Here is a 15,709-nt window from a genome sequence, read left to right on the forward strand (position 1 = left end):
GGTTCTCCTAATTTCATTCAAAAGGCTCTGTGTGGAAAAAAAAAAAAGGCTCTGGACTAAGAAATAAAGATTTTTTTTTTTAATGGAACAGATGAGACAGTTTGAGCTTCAATAAGTAGAAGAATGCAATGGAGACTTAATGTCACAGAACTGTACACTTAACCATGGCTAAAATGGTAAATTTTATGTTATGTGTCCTTGACCACAATTTTTTTAATGTAATGGATTAAAACCCATAAAGTATGTTTAAATATTTTAATTTATAGTGATATTTTAAAACTAGCCTCTTTGGAGGCTATCAGGGAACAAATTCACCACCTGGAAACTAAAAATGAAATTTAAAAATCATCTGAAAAATAAAGGGAAAGAATCAAATGTATATCCTGCTTTTCCTATAGAAACTGTACCACTAGGTAACCAAATAGTACATCATGAAAGCTTTTCTTTGTAAAGTTATTCCAACCAACTAATAAATGCAAATAAAATGACAGAATTAGATTAGCACTATTTTGCAACTCTCAATGAAGTAACTGATTCAGACAATGAGAATCAACAGGTGCTAATGTTGCAAAAAGAGACACAATCAGATGCTGTGTATCTCCTGATGAAAGACCTCAGCACTGCTTATAGTCTTGCAAAAGAAACCCAGTTTAAGTCTGGTCAAACCTCTGAATCCAGGTGACTATTTTCAAGAAAAGTTGGGGACAGGATACATGTTGAAATGCACCATGAATGTGTCATCAACAAAATTCAAATTGTGGGAAACTCTATAGGTCAAATTGTCCATGTTCTTCAATAGGTAACATATAAGGAAAAGAAAGCGATGAAGAAGGGACCTGTAGATTAAAAGAGGTTTAAAAGATGAATCAATAACTTTTTAATGAGCAAGTCTAAACTAGAGTGTCTAAGGATGCACACTTGCATAATGAAGCCATAAAGAAGTGTGAGGAAAGTATTACTATAAAAATCAGGATCGTGGGCATGGAGTGGCTGGCAAAGTACTACTTCTTCACCTGGATGGTAGTTATGAAGGTGTGACCTTATAATAACTCACTAATCTATACATTGGTTTTGTGTGCATTTCTGTGTTTTATCTTAAAATAAAAATATAACTAAGTGGTACCCAGACTACCATGTGGATGTGGACAGCTGGTCAGAAAGAAAGACGACAGGACAAGTGGTGAGGCCTCAGAGTTCGCCTAAGCACCAAGCGTTTGCCCAGCTACATGTGGGCAGGGGGCTATTGACTTGTATCATGAATTGGGGTCAAGACAGAGTTTTCAATTCCTGGCAGAAATGAAGAGGAAAGGGCTCAGAAGTTGTTTTACGCCAACGGTATTTTAGTTCCTGGAGCAATTTTGTTCTCTGGTCATCATAGCTCAGGCCAGTCAATTGCCCACAAAAACTTGGAATTACACCTTCAGAACTGTGTTGTTTAAAGGATGTGAGTGAGGAAGTACTAGTTTTAGACACCTCATTTCATTACAGAGCAATGATACAGCATCCGTATCAGCAATGCACTTAAAACTGTCTCCAAGGCCGCAGCTAGCTCTTTTTCTACCAAGAAATGTGGAGAAAGTGAGGAGCTTATGACATAAACGATACCAAAAAGCCCACATGGAAGTCCCCAAGGGGAAGGTAATATAAAATGTCAGAGTAGGAGAAATAATGCCAAAGAATCTACCAAAGATTATATTTAAAAGTAGGATACCAATAAACACCTATTAGAATCCTAAAATCCACAAACATGTCAACACCAATTGCTGGCAAGGATGTGGAACAACAGAAATTCTAGCCACTTTGGAAGACTAGTTGGGCAATTTCTTATAGAGCTAAACGTAGTCTTACCACACAATACAGCAATTGTGCTTCTAGGTATTTACCCAACTGATTTAAAAGTTACGTCCACATAAAAACCTGCATGCGGGGCTTCCCTGGTGGCGCAGTAGTTGAGAGTCTGCCTGCCGATGCTGGGGACGTGGGTTCGTGCCCCGGTCCGGGAAGATCCCGCATGCCGCGGAGCGGCTGGGCCCGTGAGCCATGGCCGCTGAGCCTGCGCATCCGGAGCCTGTGCTCCGCAACGGGAGAGGCCGCAACAGTGAGAGGCCCGCGAACCGCAAAAACAAAAACAAAAAAAACCTGCATGCGAATGTTAATAGCAGCTTTATTTATAATCACCAAAAAGTGGGGCAACCAAGAGGTCCTTCAGTGATAAAAAGGAATGTGCTATCAAACCACGCAAAAAATATGGATGAATCTTAAATGCATATAGCTAAGTTCAAGTACCCAGTCTGAAAAGGCTATATACTGTATGGTTCCATTTATATAACATTCTGGAGAAGGCAAAACTGTAGAGATAGTAAGTAGATCAGCAGTTGCCAGGGGTTTGAGGAAGGGGGAGGGTTGAACAAGTGAAGCACAGGGGATTTTTACGTCAGTGAAACTATTTTGTGTGATAGTATACTGGCAGATACATGGTGCTACGCATTTGTCAAAACCCATAGAACTGTGCTCGCTTCGGCAGCACATATACTAAAATTGGAACGATACAGAGAAGATTATCATGGCCCCTGTGCAAGAATGACACGCAAATTTGTGACGCGTTCCATATATTTATCTGCATAATTTTCCATTACATAAATGCATCAAAATCTGTTTTGCTACTAATGGATATTTTTTTCAAAAATGTTTTGCTCTTACAAACAAGATTATGATGAATACCTCTGTAAAAACATTTCCCATCTGGGTAAACAAATCTTATGACAAATTCTCAAAAAAAAAAAAAAAACCCATAGAACTTTACAGCTTACAGAGGGAGCTTATCTCAACAGATGCAGAGAAAGCTTTCGAAAAAATTCAACACCAATTTATGATAAATACCCTGCAGAAAGGAGGCATAGAGGGAACTTTCCTCAACATAATAAAGGCCATATATGAAAAACCCACAGCCAACATCATCCTCAATGGTGAAAAACTGAAACCATTTCCACCAAGATCAGGAACAAGACAAGGTTGCCCACTCTCACCACTCTTGTTCAACATAGTTTTGGAAGTTTTAGCCACAGCAATCAGAGAAGAAAAGGAAATAAAAGGAATCCAAATCGGAAAAGAAGAAGTAAAGCTGTCACTGTTTGCAGATGACATGATACTATACATAGAGAATCCTAAAGATGCTACCAGAGAACTACTAGAGCTAATCAATGAATTTGGTAAAGTAGCAGGATACAAAATTAATGCACAGAAATCTCTGGCATTCCTATACACTAATGATGAAAATTATGAAAGTGAAATCAAGAAAACACTCCCATTTACCATTGCAACAAAAAGAATAAAATATCTAGGAATAAACCTACCTAAGAAGACAAAAGACCTGTATGCAGAAAATTATAAGACACTGATGAAAGAAATTAAAAATGATACAAATAGATGGAGAGATATACCATGTTCTTGGATTGGAAGAATCAACATTGTGAAAATGACTCTACTACCCAAAGCAATCTACAGATTCAATGCAATCCCTATCAAACTACCACTGGCATTTTTCACAGAACTAGAACAAAAAATTTCACAATTTGTATGGAAACACAAAACACCCCGAATAGCCAAAGCAATCTTGAGAACGAAAAACGGAGCTGGAGGAATCAGGCTCCCTGACTTCAGACTATAATACAAAGCCACAGTAATCAAGACAGTATGGTACTGGCACAAAAACAGAAAGATAGATCAATGGAACAGGAGAGAAAGCCCAGAGATAAACCCATGCACATATGGTCACCTTATCTTTGATAAAGGAGGCAGGAATGTACAGGGGAGAAAAGACAGCCTCTTCAATAAGTGGTGCTGAGAAAACTGGACAGGTACATGTAAAAGTATGAGATTAGATTACTCCCTAACACCATACACAAAAATAAGCTCAAAATGGATTAAAGACCTAAATGTAAAGCCAGAAACTATCAATCTCTTAGAGGAAAACATAGGCAGAACACTCTATGACATAAATCAGAGCAAGATCCTTTTTGACCCACCTCCTAGAGTAATGGAAATAAAAACAAAAATAAACAAATGGGACCTAATGAAACTTGAAAGCTTTTGCACAGCAAAGTAAACCATAAACAAGACCAGAAGACAACACTCAGAATGGGAGAAGATATTTGCAAATGAAGCAACTGACAAAGGATTAATCTCCAAAATGTACAGGCAGCTCAATAACAGAAAAACAAACAACCCAATCCCAAAATGGGCAGAAGACCTAAACAGACATTTCTCCAAAGAAGATATACAGATTGCCAACAAACACATGAAAGAATGCTCAACTTCATTAATCATTAGAGAAATGCAAATCAAAACTACAATGAGATATCATCTCACACCAGTCAGAATGGCCATCATCAAAAAATCTAGAAACAATAAATGCTGGAGAAGGTGTGGAGAAAAGGGAACACTCTTGCACTGCTGGTGGGAATGTGAATTGGTACAGCCACTATGGAGAACAGTATGGAGGTTCCTTAAAAAACTACAAATAGAACTACCACATGACCCAGCAATCCCACTACTGGGCATATACCCTGAGAAAACCATAATTCCAAGAGTCATGTACCAAAATGTTCATTGCAGCTCTATTTACAATAGCCCAGAGATGGAAACAACCTAAGTGTCCGTCATCGGATGAATGGATAAAGAAGATGTGGCACATATATACAATGGAATATTACTCAGCCATAAAAAGAAACAAAATTGAGCTATTTGTAATGAGGCAGATAGACCTAGAGTCTGTCATACAGAGTGAAGTAAGTCAGAAAGAGAAAGACAAATACCGTATGCTAACACATGTATATGGAATTTAAGAAAAAAAAACGTCATGAAGAACCTAGGGGTAAGACAGGAATAAAGACACAGACCTACTAGAGAATGGACTTGAGGATATGGGGAGGGGCAAGGGAAGGTGTGACAAAGCGCGAGAGAGGCATGGACATATATACACTACCAAACGTAAGGTAGATAGCTAGTGGAAAGCAGCCGCATAGCACAGGGAGATCAGCTCGGTGCTTTGTGACCGCCTGGAGGGGTGGGATAGGGAGGGTGGGAGGGAGGGAGACACAAGAGGGAAGAGATACGGGAACATATGTATATGTATAACTGATTCACTTTGTTATAAAGCAGAAACTGACACACCATTGTAAAGTAATTATACTCCAATAAAGATGTAAAAAAAAAAAAAAAAGTCATTTAGGAGGTCTAGGGATCCCAAGATGGAATACAGACTGTGACAAAAGAATCTAACTACATTACAAATGCATGAAATAACTTCACTGAGGGGGGTGGGAAAAAAGGTAAGTTCCTAAGTAACTTTGGAAAGGAGTGGATACTATAAGACTAAAAACAAAAGAAACTGTGTATAAGCAGCACATTCCGGTTGATAAAGTGGTTTCCCATGGAGGGTAGAGGTTAACAATTCTAACGCTGCTGTACGTGTATCCTGGACATGAGCAATTAAGCAAATAGGTGGCAGATCATGGAAGCCAGGTTTCTCGCCGTTAGAGGGGAAGGTTCCAGACAAGCAAGAGGAGAAGGCTAGAATAATCCTTTTGGTACTGGATTAAACTTGGAGACATCAGTATGGAGATATGTTTAGCTTAATATCGAGATAGATGAATACATATAGAACTATTTATAGATATGTAGATATACATTGGTTAGTATACACACGTTTCCTTACTCCATCAGCTGAGAATGCTAAGAAGCAATGATGAACTAGTAACAATGAACACACCTAGTGCCTAGGTATTGGTTTCTAATACCATTTTCTAATTAAAAAAAAAAGGCACCCAGGCTCTTTGCAGAAATGGCTGATTCTAGAGCTGGGGCAGGGGATATACAAAATAAGCCTAGAGCATCTTGTAGTGCCAGAAGGTAAGGTAGTGCTGAACACACACACACACACACACACACACACACACACACTCAAGGGGTATGGCTAAAGGACAAGGAGTCAGGGACTTCCCTGGCAGTCCAGCGGTTAAGACTGTGCTTCCACTGCAGGGGCACAGGTTCGATCCCTGGTCAAGGAACTAAGAACTGAAAGAGCTCCCAGTAGCCAAAGCTAGAACAATTCGAGTAACAAAATAAAGTACTATTGGATTATAACCCATATATTCATGAGTCCATACTCATGATATAAATGATCGAATAGATAAATAGGTAAGTGGGGAAGAAGAGACAAATGTCCTTGTGCCGAAGAATTCCGAGTAATTTATGTAGATACTCCACCCTTTAGGAGGTAGAGTATATCTCCCAACTCCTTAAGTGTCGGCGGTATATAGTAATGTCCTTACAAAGAGAAGAGTATGGAAAGGCAGGGCAGGGCGGGAGGAAGGAGCAGCTTTATGGTAGAGAAATCTGACAAACACTGTATCAGCCTGGTGGTCAAGGTCAACACTGATAGTGATGTCATGTTGATAGTTTGTACACGTGATATGATGTAATGAGAACTGCACTTTACCTCTATGGTCTTTCTCCCCAAAACCTGTAACTCCAGTCTAATCATGAGAAAAAACACCAAACACATCCCCATTGGAGGACGTGCTACAAAACATCTGACCACAATTCCTCTGAATCCTTGTCTCAGGGTCCGCTTCTAGAAGAGCACAAGCTAAGAGAGCCTTCAAGTTCATTTAGTCCAGGAAAGGAAAAAAGAGGTGAAGTGACATCCCCCAGCCCTCACACTTAATTAGTAGCAGAGCTGGGTCAGTGACTCACACAAAGTAAGTGCTCAAAAAACTATTGGTTGAAGAATTAAGAATGAAGGTGTAGAACCCATGTTTCCTGCCTGCTAGTTTGGTGCTCTTTCCACGAAGCAATTTACCCTTAGTTATTAAAAATTCCACAACATTTGGGGGCTACGATTTCATAGATAAACACACAGATGGATATGGTAACTGTCAACCATTAGGACTGGAACTTATTCCTTATGAAAGGCTGGATGCTTGAAGGGGTCAGGGACCACCTGGGAATGGTAAAGTTGGAAATGGGATAGGAGTTAAGATCAGAAATGAGGGGAGGGTCACCAGGCTGAATGGCACAAGCAGGAGCCCAGAGTGGCATCGGTGTATGAGTCACCAAATCCAAGCAAGAGAAGAGGCAGTAGGGTCACAGCGCTGGCAAGAAGCAAGGTAGCAGAAAATAGGATGCATCCAGGATGGCTTTGGACAAAGTGCTGTGGAAAGCCCTCCCCTGTCATGGGACCCTATGGAAGGGTCCTGTTGTCTTAAAGTGGCAGTGTTCAGAATGTGCTACAAGCAATTCACAAAATTACAATTCTTGCGGTTGACAGACTGTGACACAGATTGCTAGTTACCTATCCACTGTTCATTCTCCCCTTCTTTGTTATGAACAGAAACCCTATATTATTGGGGGTGGCAATGCGCTTAGCTTTAAAACAATACTTTTCCAGCTTTCCCTGCAGATATTGATGGCTGATAGGGTGAAAGCAAAAGTCATTGCGTGAGACTTCTGAGAAAGCTTTGTAAAGAAAACTGACTAATGCAAGTGATTTAACCTTTTGCCCTTGCCCTTTCCTCCTGCCTATGGCCTTGAATGTGTACATATAATGGCTGAGTTGCAACAGCCATCATGGACTGTGAAGCAATCTTGATGATGGGAGCCATGCACCAAATATAGGGGAGCAGAAAGAAGGGTCCTGGGTCCTAGATGTGTGTAGAGCTGCCATATCAGACCTGGATGCCTACTCCGGAACTCCTTTCATGGGAGAAAAAAAAATAAACCCCTATCATGTTTAAGCCACTGTACTCTGGGTTTCTGTTACACGCTGTGGAATCTAATCCTAACTGATACATCGACCGAGGAAGGGAAAATTTAAATTTTACGTATGAATTATCCTAAAGAAAAAATGCCAGAAATGTTAGGTTTCCTAAGGTAATGATTAAGCCACTTAAATCTGAAATCATTGACCGATATATAAGGAAAAGAGGAACTTTAACTCAGCCAATCGTTGTATTTTTTGACAAAGGAAAAGTCCGCGTGAGCAAATTTGTGGTGCTGGGTTATGTGCTGCTGTACCTTTGCTATGCTATGGCTTTGGTGAGGGAGCACGCAGACCACCTTGAAGCGCTCAGACTCGATGTTGGTTTCTACGATACTATGATTTATCAGAAATATAGAGATTTGGTCATTCAGATGACCAAAATACATTTCTCACATATATTTGGTCTTCATCCACAGTTCCTCGCTCATAGTTACCCAAACCCTTGGAATTTCCTGAGCAATAAGAACAATAGGAACATTTTTCATTAAAATATTTGTTCTCTTGCCCTCAGTTTCCTTCAGAGACATTAAGGTGCAATGGGTGTCTTGTTATTCACAACAAGCCCCTTTCTACCACAACTGGGTTCATGTTAATGAGGTGACTTTGGAGAGCACCTAAAGATGGGGGCTACTAGGGAAGCCAACCAAGAATAGAGGGGGTGGAACTTTCAGTCCCACCACCTGATTTCCGGGCAGGGGAGAGGGGCTGGATGCTGACTCAACTGCCAATAGCCAATGCGTTAATCAATCGTGCGTATCTAATGAAGCTTCCAAAAAAACCCCAAAAGGAGGGGGTTTGGAGAGCTTCCAGGTTGGGCAACCAGAATGCTTCCATGTGCCCCACGCTGGGCCCCAAACTCCACGAGGACAGAAGCTCCCTTGGTCAGGACCTCGTCCTGTGTATCTCTTTATCTGACTGTTGATTCATATCCTTTAATATCCTTTGTAGTAAACCTGTAATCTAGTGAGTGAACAGGTTTCCTGAGTTCTGTGAGCTGTTCTAACAAATTAATCAAACCTAAGGAGGGGGTCATGGGAATCTCTGATGAATAGCCAGTTGATCAGAAGTTAATGTTGTATGTGTGTTGATATCACACACACACACACACACACACACACACACACACACACACACACACAATGGAATACTATTTAGCCATAAAAAGAGAATGAAATCCTGCTATTTGCAACAATATGGATGGACCTAGAGGGCATTATACTAAGTGAAATAAATCAGACAGAGAAAGCCAAACACCATATGATCTCACTTACATGTGGAATTTAGAAACAACACAACAACAAACCAAGCTCATAAATACAGATAAGAGATTGGTGATTGCCAGAGGTGGGGGATGGAGGCTAGGGGTGAGAGAAGTGAGTGAAGGGTGTCAAAAGGTACAAACTTCCAGCTATAAAATAATTAAATCATGGGGATGTAACATAAAACATGGTGACTACAGTTAATAATACTGTATAGCATATTTGAAAGTTGCCAAGAGAGCAGATCTTAAAAGTCCTCATCACAAGAAAAAAAATGTTTGTAACTATGTATGGCGACAGATGTTAACGAGACTTATTGTGATGGTCATTTCACAATACATACAAATATCAAATCTGTACATCTGAAACATATATAATGTTATGTGTCAATTATACCTCAATTAAATTTTTTTAATTATGTCAAATAATTTAAAATATATAGTGTTGACTGTACATCTCTTGTGGGATATATCCTATAGACAAAAGAAATTTTAGAAAATCTTAAACTTTTAGTGATGATTCTACTATTGCTTTTTTGAAACTATTAGTGTCTGTGATATATATACTTTACCCAGTAAAAATAACTAGGACTCCCTGGACCAGGATATATACAAGATAAGCTATTAAAACACAAAACATGGAAGCTATCAAATATTATTGATGTCAAAAGGGCACAGTAATCAATTTTAAGGGGTTCTACTTGCTGAAGATGGAACAATTTGAACATTAAAAAGAACAATGATCCTAAAGTCAGGAATAAGATAAGAAGGCCTGCTCCTAACACTTCCATTCAACATGGTACTGGAGGTTCTATCCAGGACAACTTGGCAAGAAAAAGAAATAAGAGCCATCTAGATGGGAAAGGAAAAAGGAAAAATATCTCTATTTGCACATGACATGATCTCGTAAATAGAAAATCCTCAGAAATCCCCTAAAAAACTACTAGAACTAATAGTTCAGCAAGATTGCAGGATACAAGATCAATAAACAAAAACCAACTGTACGTCTATACACTAGCAATAAACACTCTGAAAATAAACAATTCCATTTATGACAGCATCAAATAATACTTCGGAATAAATTTAACAAAAGAAGTGTAAAACTTATACGCTGAAAATTACAAAACATTGTTGAAAGATTAAAGATTTAAATAAATGAAAACTTATCACATGTTTATGGGTAAGGTAGTAATACTTCCCAAAGTGATCTACAGATCCAGTGCAATACCTATCAAAATCCCAGCTTGCTTTTTTGCAGTAATTGACAAGCTAATCCTAAAATTCATATGGAAATGCAAGAGACCCACGATAGCCAAAACCTTGAAAAAGAACAAAGTTGGAAGACTCACATTTCCTGATTTCAAAACTTACTACAAAACTGTTATAATCAAGACAGTGTGACACTGGAATAAAGACAGACATATAGATCAATGCAACAGAACTGAGAATCCAGAAATAAACCCACTCACTTACAGTCAAACAATTTTCAACAAGCGTGCCAAGACTATTTAATGGGAAATGAAGAGTCTTTTCAAGAAATGGTGCTGGCCCCTGTGTTCATAGCAGTACTATTTACAATAGCAAAGACATGGAAGCAACCTAAATGTCCGTTGACAGAAGAATGGATAAAGAAGATGTGATACATATATACAGTGAAATATCACTCAGCTACAAAAAAGAATGAAATAATGCCATTTGCAGCAACATGGATGGACCTAGACGTTATCATACTAAGTGAAGTAAGTCAAAGACAAACACCATATGAAACCACTTATATGTGGAATGTTAAAAAATAATACTAATGAACTTATTTACAAAAGAGAAATAGGGCTTCCCTGGTGGCGCAGTGGTTGAGAGTCTGCCTGCCAATGCAGGGGACACGGGTTCAAGCCCTGGTCTGGGAAGATCCCACGTGCCACGGAGCAGCTGGGCCCGTGAGCTACAAATACTGAGCTCTGCGCGTCTGGAGCCTGTGCTCCGCAGCAAGAGAGGCCGCGACAGTGAGAGGCCCGCGCACCGCGATGAAGAGTGGCCCCCGCTTGCCACAACTAGAGAAAGCCCTCGCACAGAAACGAAGACCCAACACAGCCAAAAATAAATAAATGAATAAATAAATTTATAAAAAAAAAAAAAAAAAAAAAAAAAAAAAAAAAGAGAAATAGACTCACAGACATAGAAAACAAACTTATGGTTACCAACGAGGAAAGGGGGGAGGGATAACTTTTGAATTTGGGATTTACAGATATATAAAATAGATAAACAGCAGGGAACTGTACTCAATATCTGGAAACAATGGGGAACTACATTCAATATCTTATAATAACCTATAATGGAAAAGAATCTGAAAAAGAATATGTATATCTGAATCACTTTGCTGTGCACCTGAAATATTGTAAATCAACTATACTTCAATAAAATGTTTTTAAATTTTTTAAAAAAGAAGTGCTGGGACGTCTAGATATCCACTTGCAAAAGGATGAAGTTGGACACTTACCTCACAACATACACAAAAAATTAATTCAAAATGGATTAAAGACCTAAATGTAAGAGTTTAATCTATAAAACTCTTAGAAGAAAATATAGGAGTAAATATTCATGACCTAGGGTTAGGCAATGGATTCTTAGATACAACACCAAAAGCACAAGCAGCAACAACAGAAGAGAGAAATTAAACTATACCAAAACTAAAATCTTTTATGCTGCAAACAATACTTCAAGAAAGTGAGAAGACAAAGGCCAGAAGGAAATTTTGCAAATATATCCTTAAGAAGGGACTTATATGGAGAATATGTTTTTTTGGTTTTTTGGGGGGGGGGGTTTGGGGGTTTTTTTGCGGCACGCGGGCCCCTCGCCACTGCGGCCTCTCCCGTTGCGGAGCACAGGCTCCGGACGCGCAAGCCCAGCAGCCACGGCTCACAGGCCCAGCCGCTCCGCGGCACGCGGGATCCCCCCGGAACCGGGGCACGAACCCACATCCCCCGCATCGGCAGGCGGATTCCCAACCACTGCGCCACTAGGGAAGCCCCAGAATATGTTTAAAAAAAAAAAAAAAAACTCTTAAAACTCAATAATAAAAAGACAACCCAACCTAAAACTGAGCAGAGGATCTTTTTTTTTGGCATTAAAAATCATAATTTTATTTTTTCAATGACTATGTGACTAAAAAAGATGGTATTTAAGAGCAAATATTATACACAGGTATTTTTTAAAGCTAAGGGTTTCTCTAAAATATAGAAAAAAATTAAATCTTGCTTTACTGACAGGCTGATACACTCAACAGACTAAAATACTCTTATATAGAGCAACTTTATAAAATCTATTAGAAACATTATTCTACCAAGACACTTTGGAACCAAATCTCAGCAGTCTTCAGGGAAGACAGTTACACCCTGATTCCTGGATCATTGTGATCATCATTTTCAAGTTATTTATCACTTTCTTCAGTAATACATTTGCCATGTGCTTTTTCTGGGTTTCTTTTTTTCTTATGAGTATATGATGAGTTATTTTTCTCTTTGATTTTCTCTTTGGGATGAGAGGTAGTAGAAATAGTTTCTTTTTACAAACCATGTTATAGGCAGAAAACCTTTCAATTCTCTTCTTGCTTTCCTCCATTTTTTGATTTGCTTATCTTTAACAGGAAGTCAATATATTCCTCTGTCACCATCAGTTTTCCTTTATGGCTTAATGGAACTTCTAAGCCATGTGTGCTCTGGACAGCCAACACAGTCTTTCCTCTCTTTCCCACTATTACGCCAGAGCTCCTGAAAGCAGAATCTATTGCCACTGAATGCTATAAATTCAAGTATAATCACAAAATTTTTCCAGAATCTGTGCATCCTGCAACTGTTCACACTGCACATGAAGAACAAGTGGTTCAAATTTCAAAATGGCACCACCATTCGCTTTCTTTAGGGCTACAATCACATCATCTTTCACGTACAGTTTGTGTGTAACCAGTAGCCAGCAACGGTTTTGTTTCTGAACCTCAAAACCATTTATACCCCCGTCTAGGAGGATGATGCAGCCAGCGCAGGAACTGGCGGTGAAAAACTGTTCTCGCCCAGTCAAGGGCTGCACAAGCTCTACCACATCCTCGTCCACACTGCCTTTCCAGCTGAGGCCCACTTTGCTCAGATACTTGCACCTTCCATCTCTTGAACGCTGCGCTACTATCCATGCAAGGAGGGAGTTAGGGTCTGCACTCTCACATTAGCCTCGCCTTTCCCTGGGGGCAGCCATATTGAAGCCAGTGGTGGCCAGAAATGTCCAAACTCTAGAGGATCTGAGTAGACATTTCTCAAAAGAAAATGTACACGCCAATAAAAATGTGAAAAGATACCTCAAAACTGCATTAGAAAATGCAAATCAAAACCACTTTCCACCCAACAGGCTAGCTATAATCAAAAATACACATGATAATAAGTGTTGGTGACGATGTGGAGAAATTGAGACCCTTATATGTTGTTGGTGGGAATGTAAAATGGTGCAGCTGCTTTGGAAAACAATTTGGTAGTTGCTCAAAATGTTAAACATACAGTTACCATATGATCCAGCAATTCCACTCCTAGGTATATACCCAAGAGAAATGAAAACATACGTCTGCACAAAAACTTGTATGTGAATGTTCATTGCAACATTATTCATAATAGCCAAAAAGTGAAAATAACCTTGTATTTGTTTCCTAAGGCTGCAGGGCGGCTAAAAACAACAGAAATTTATTCCCTCACAGTTCTGGAAGCCAGAAGTCTGAAATCAAAGTGCTGGTAGGGCTGTGCTCCCTCTGAAGTTTCTAGGGCAGAATCCTTCCTTGCCTCTTTCAGCTTTTGGTGTCTCCAGTGGTTCCTTGGCTTATTGTGACCCCATCAATCCAATCTCTGCCTTGATCTTTACATGTCTCCTCCTTCTCTCTCTCTCTCTCTCTCTCTCCTCTATGTGTCTCTTATAAGGATATTTGTCACTGGATTTAGGGCACACTGGGATGATCTCATCTTGAGATCCCTAACTTAATTACATGTGCAAAGAAGCTTTTTCCAAATAAGGTCATGTTCACAGGTTTCAGGGGTTAAGAGATGGCCATATCTTTTTGGAGGCCACCATTCAACCCTCTACAAACCCAAAGGTCCATCAACTGATGATGAGTAAACAAATATGGTTCATCCATACAATGGAATATATTTTGGTGCTAAAATGTACTGACACATGCTACAGCATGGATTAACCTTGAAGACATTATACTCAGGGAAAGAAGCCAAAGGCTACATGTGGTGCAATTCCATTCAAAGGAAATGTCGAGAATAGGCAAATCAATAGAAACAGAAAGTAGATCAGTGGTTGCGTAGGGTTGTTGGAACCTTAGGCAAGCTGGGGAGCAACTGCTAACGGGTATAGGGTTTCTTTTTGGCAGAATGAAAATGTTCTAAAATTATATTATGGTAATGATTGCACAACTCTGTGAATACACTAAAAACCATTGAATTGTGCATTTTAAATGGGTGAATTGTATGGTATGTGAATTAGAATCTCAATGAAATGGTTAAAAGTGAGGAATTAAAAAAATGAATGTAATGAATTGAAATACATGACATATGCTAAAAATCCATAGGCTCGTAATGATTTTTCTAAAAAGCTCTTTGGTCATCTTTAGACAATACTGGTGAACAAAGGTAAGGAATCAAGCACTTATTCTGCCTCTCTTATATGAACTGTACTTCAGGGTATCCAAACAGTTGAGAAAAGAAAGTTCTTTATTACAGAAAAATTCCCACTAATAAAGGCAGAAGGAATGACAATTAGAAGCTCACAAATTTGTAAGCCCTAATGAAATAATGGATCAAGGCAACGTTTTCCATCAGGTGAAAGGCTGATGGATTAAAGACCTAAATATAAGACTGGATACTATGAAGTATTCTTGCCAGTAAAATCAAACCTGAATTTGATCAAGCCTGTAAACCTAACTGCCACTTTATAGGAAACACAGGGTTTAAAGGAACATATTAAATGACACTGGAGACATGGATACAATCAGCCAAATACTGACTGTGGGAAATTTGCCAGAGCAGATGTGTCCATTTTTTTCTGCAAACAAATAGCAAGAATATAAGAGGAAGGAGTCACCTATCAAAAAGACTTGAGATACATTAACCACATGCAATGAGGGACCCTGTCTGGTTCCTCATTTGAAGAAACCAACTATTAAAACAAATAACTATGAGATAATGTGGAAGATTTTGAACACTGACTGGATATAAATGATATTTTTAAACTGTCAATATTTTTTAGCTGTGATAAGGGTTATGCCTGGGGGAAAAAGTTTTTACCTTTTAGAGATACATACTTAAATATTTACAGATGAGAAGACATAATGTCTGGGACTTGCTTTAAGATAATCTCATGGTGGGGTGAAAAACGTAGTTGGGAATGTAGAGGAAACAAGATTGGTCATCTGTTCGTAATTGTTGAAACCACGTGATGGGTACATGGTGGTTCATACACTGTCCTACTAGTATATATGTTTGGAAATGTTCCAGAGTAAAAAGGGGTTTTTTAAGTGTTCTTTGGAGCATTGAGTTGAGGCTTGAGTATGTTTTTTCCATATAAATCCGTATGTTTTTTGCCTAGTAAAGTTT

At 39.1% G+C, this 15,709-nt stretch overlaps 1 non-coding gene and 1 pseudogene across 1 annotated transcript; one reads left to right on the forward strand and one right to left on the reverse strand.

Moving 5' to 3' along the window:
* The first annotated feature begins 2,508 nt into the window (after positions 1-2,508).
* On the forward strand, positions 2,509-2,615 carry LOC116748221. The gene has a single exon (XR_004348232.1). It is a non-coding gene; the product is annotated as a U6 spliceosomal RNA (small nuclear RNA).
* Positions 2,616-12,520: 9,905 nt separating this feature from the next.
* On the reverse strand, positions 12,521-13,260 carry LOC116747060 (annotated as a pseudogene).
* Positions 13,261-15,709: the final 2,449 nt, after the last annotated feature.

This window comes from Phocoena sinus, chromosome X, assembly GCF_008692025.1.
Source record: "Phocoena sinus isolate mPhoSin1 chromosome X, mPhoSin1.pri, whole genome shotgun sequence".
NCBI classification, from domain to species: Eukaryota; Metazoa; Chordata; class Mammalia; order Artiodactyla; family Phocoenidae; genus Phocoena; species Phocoena sinus.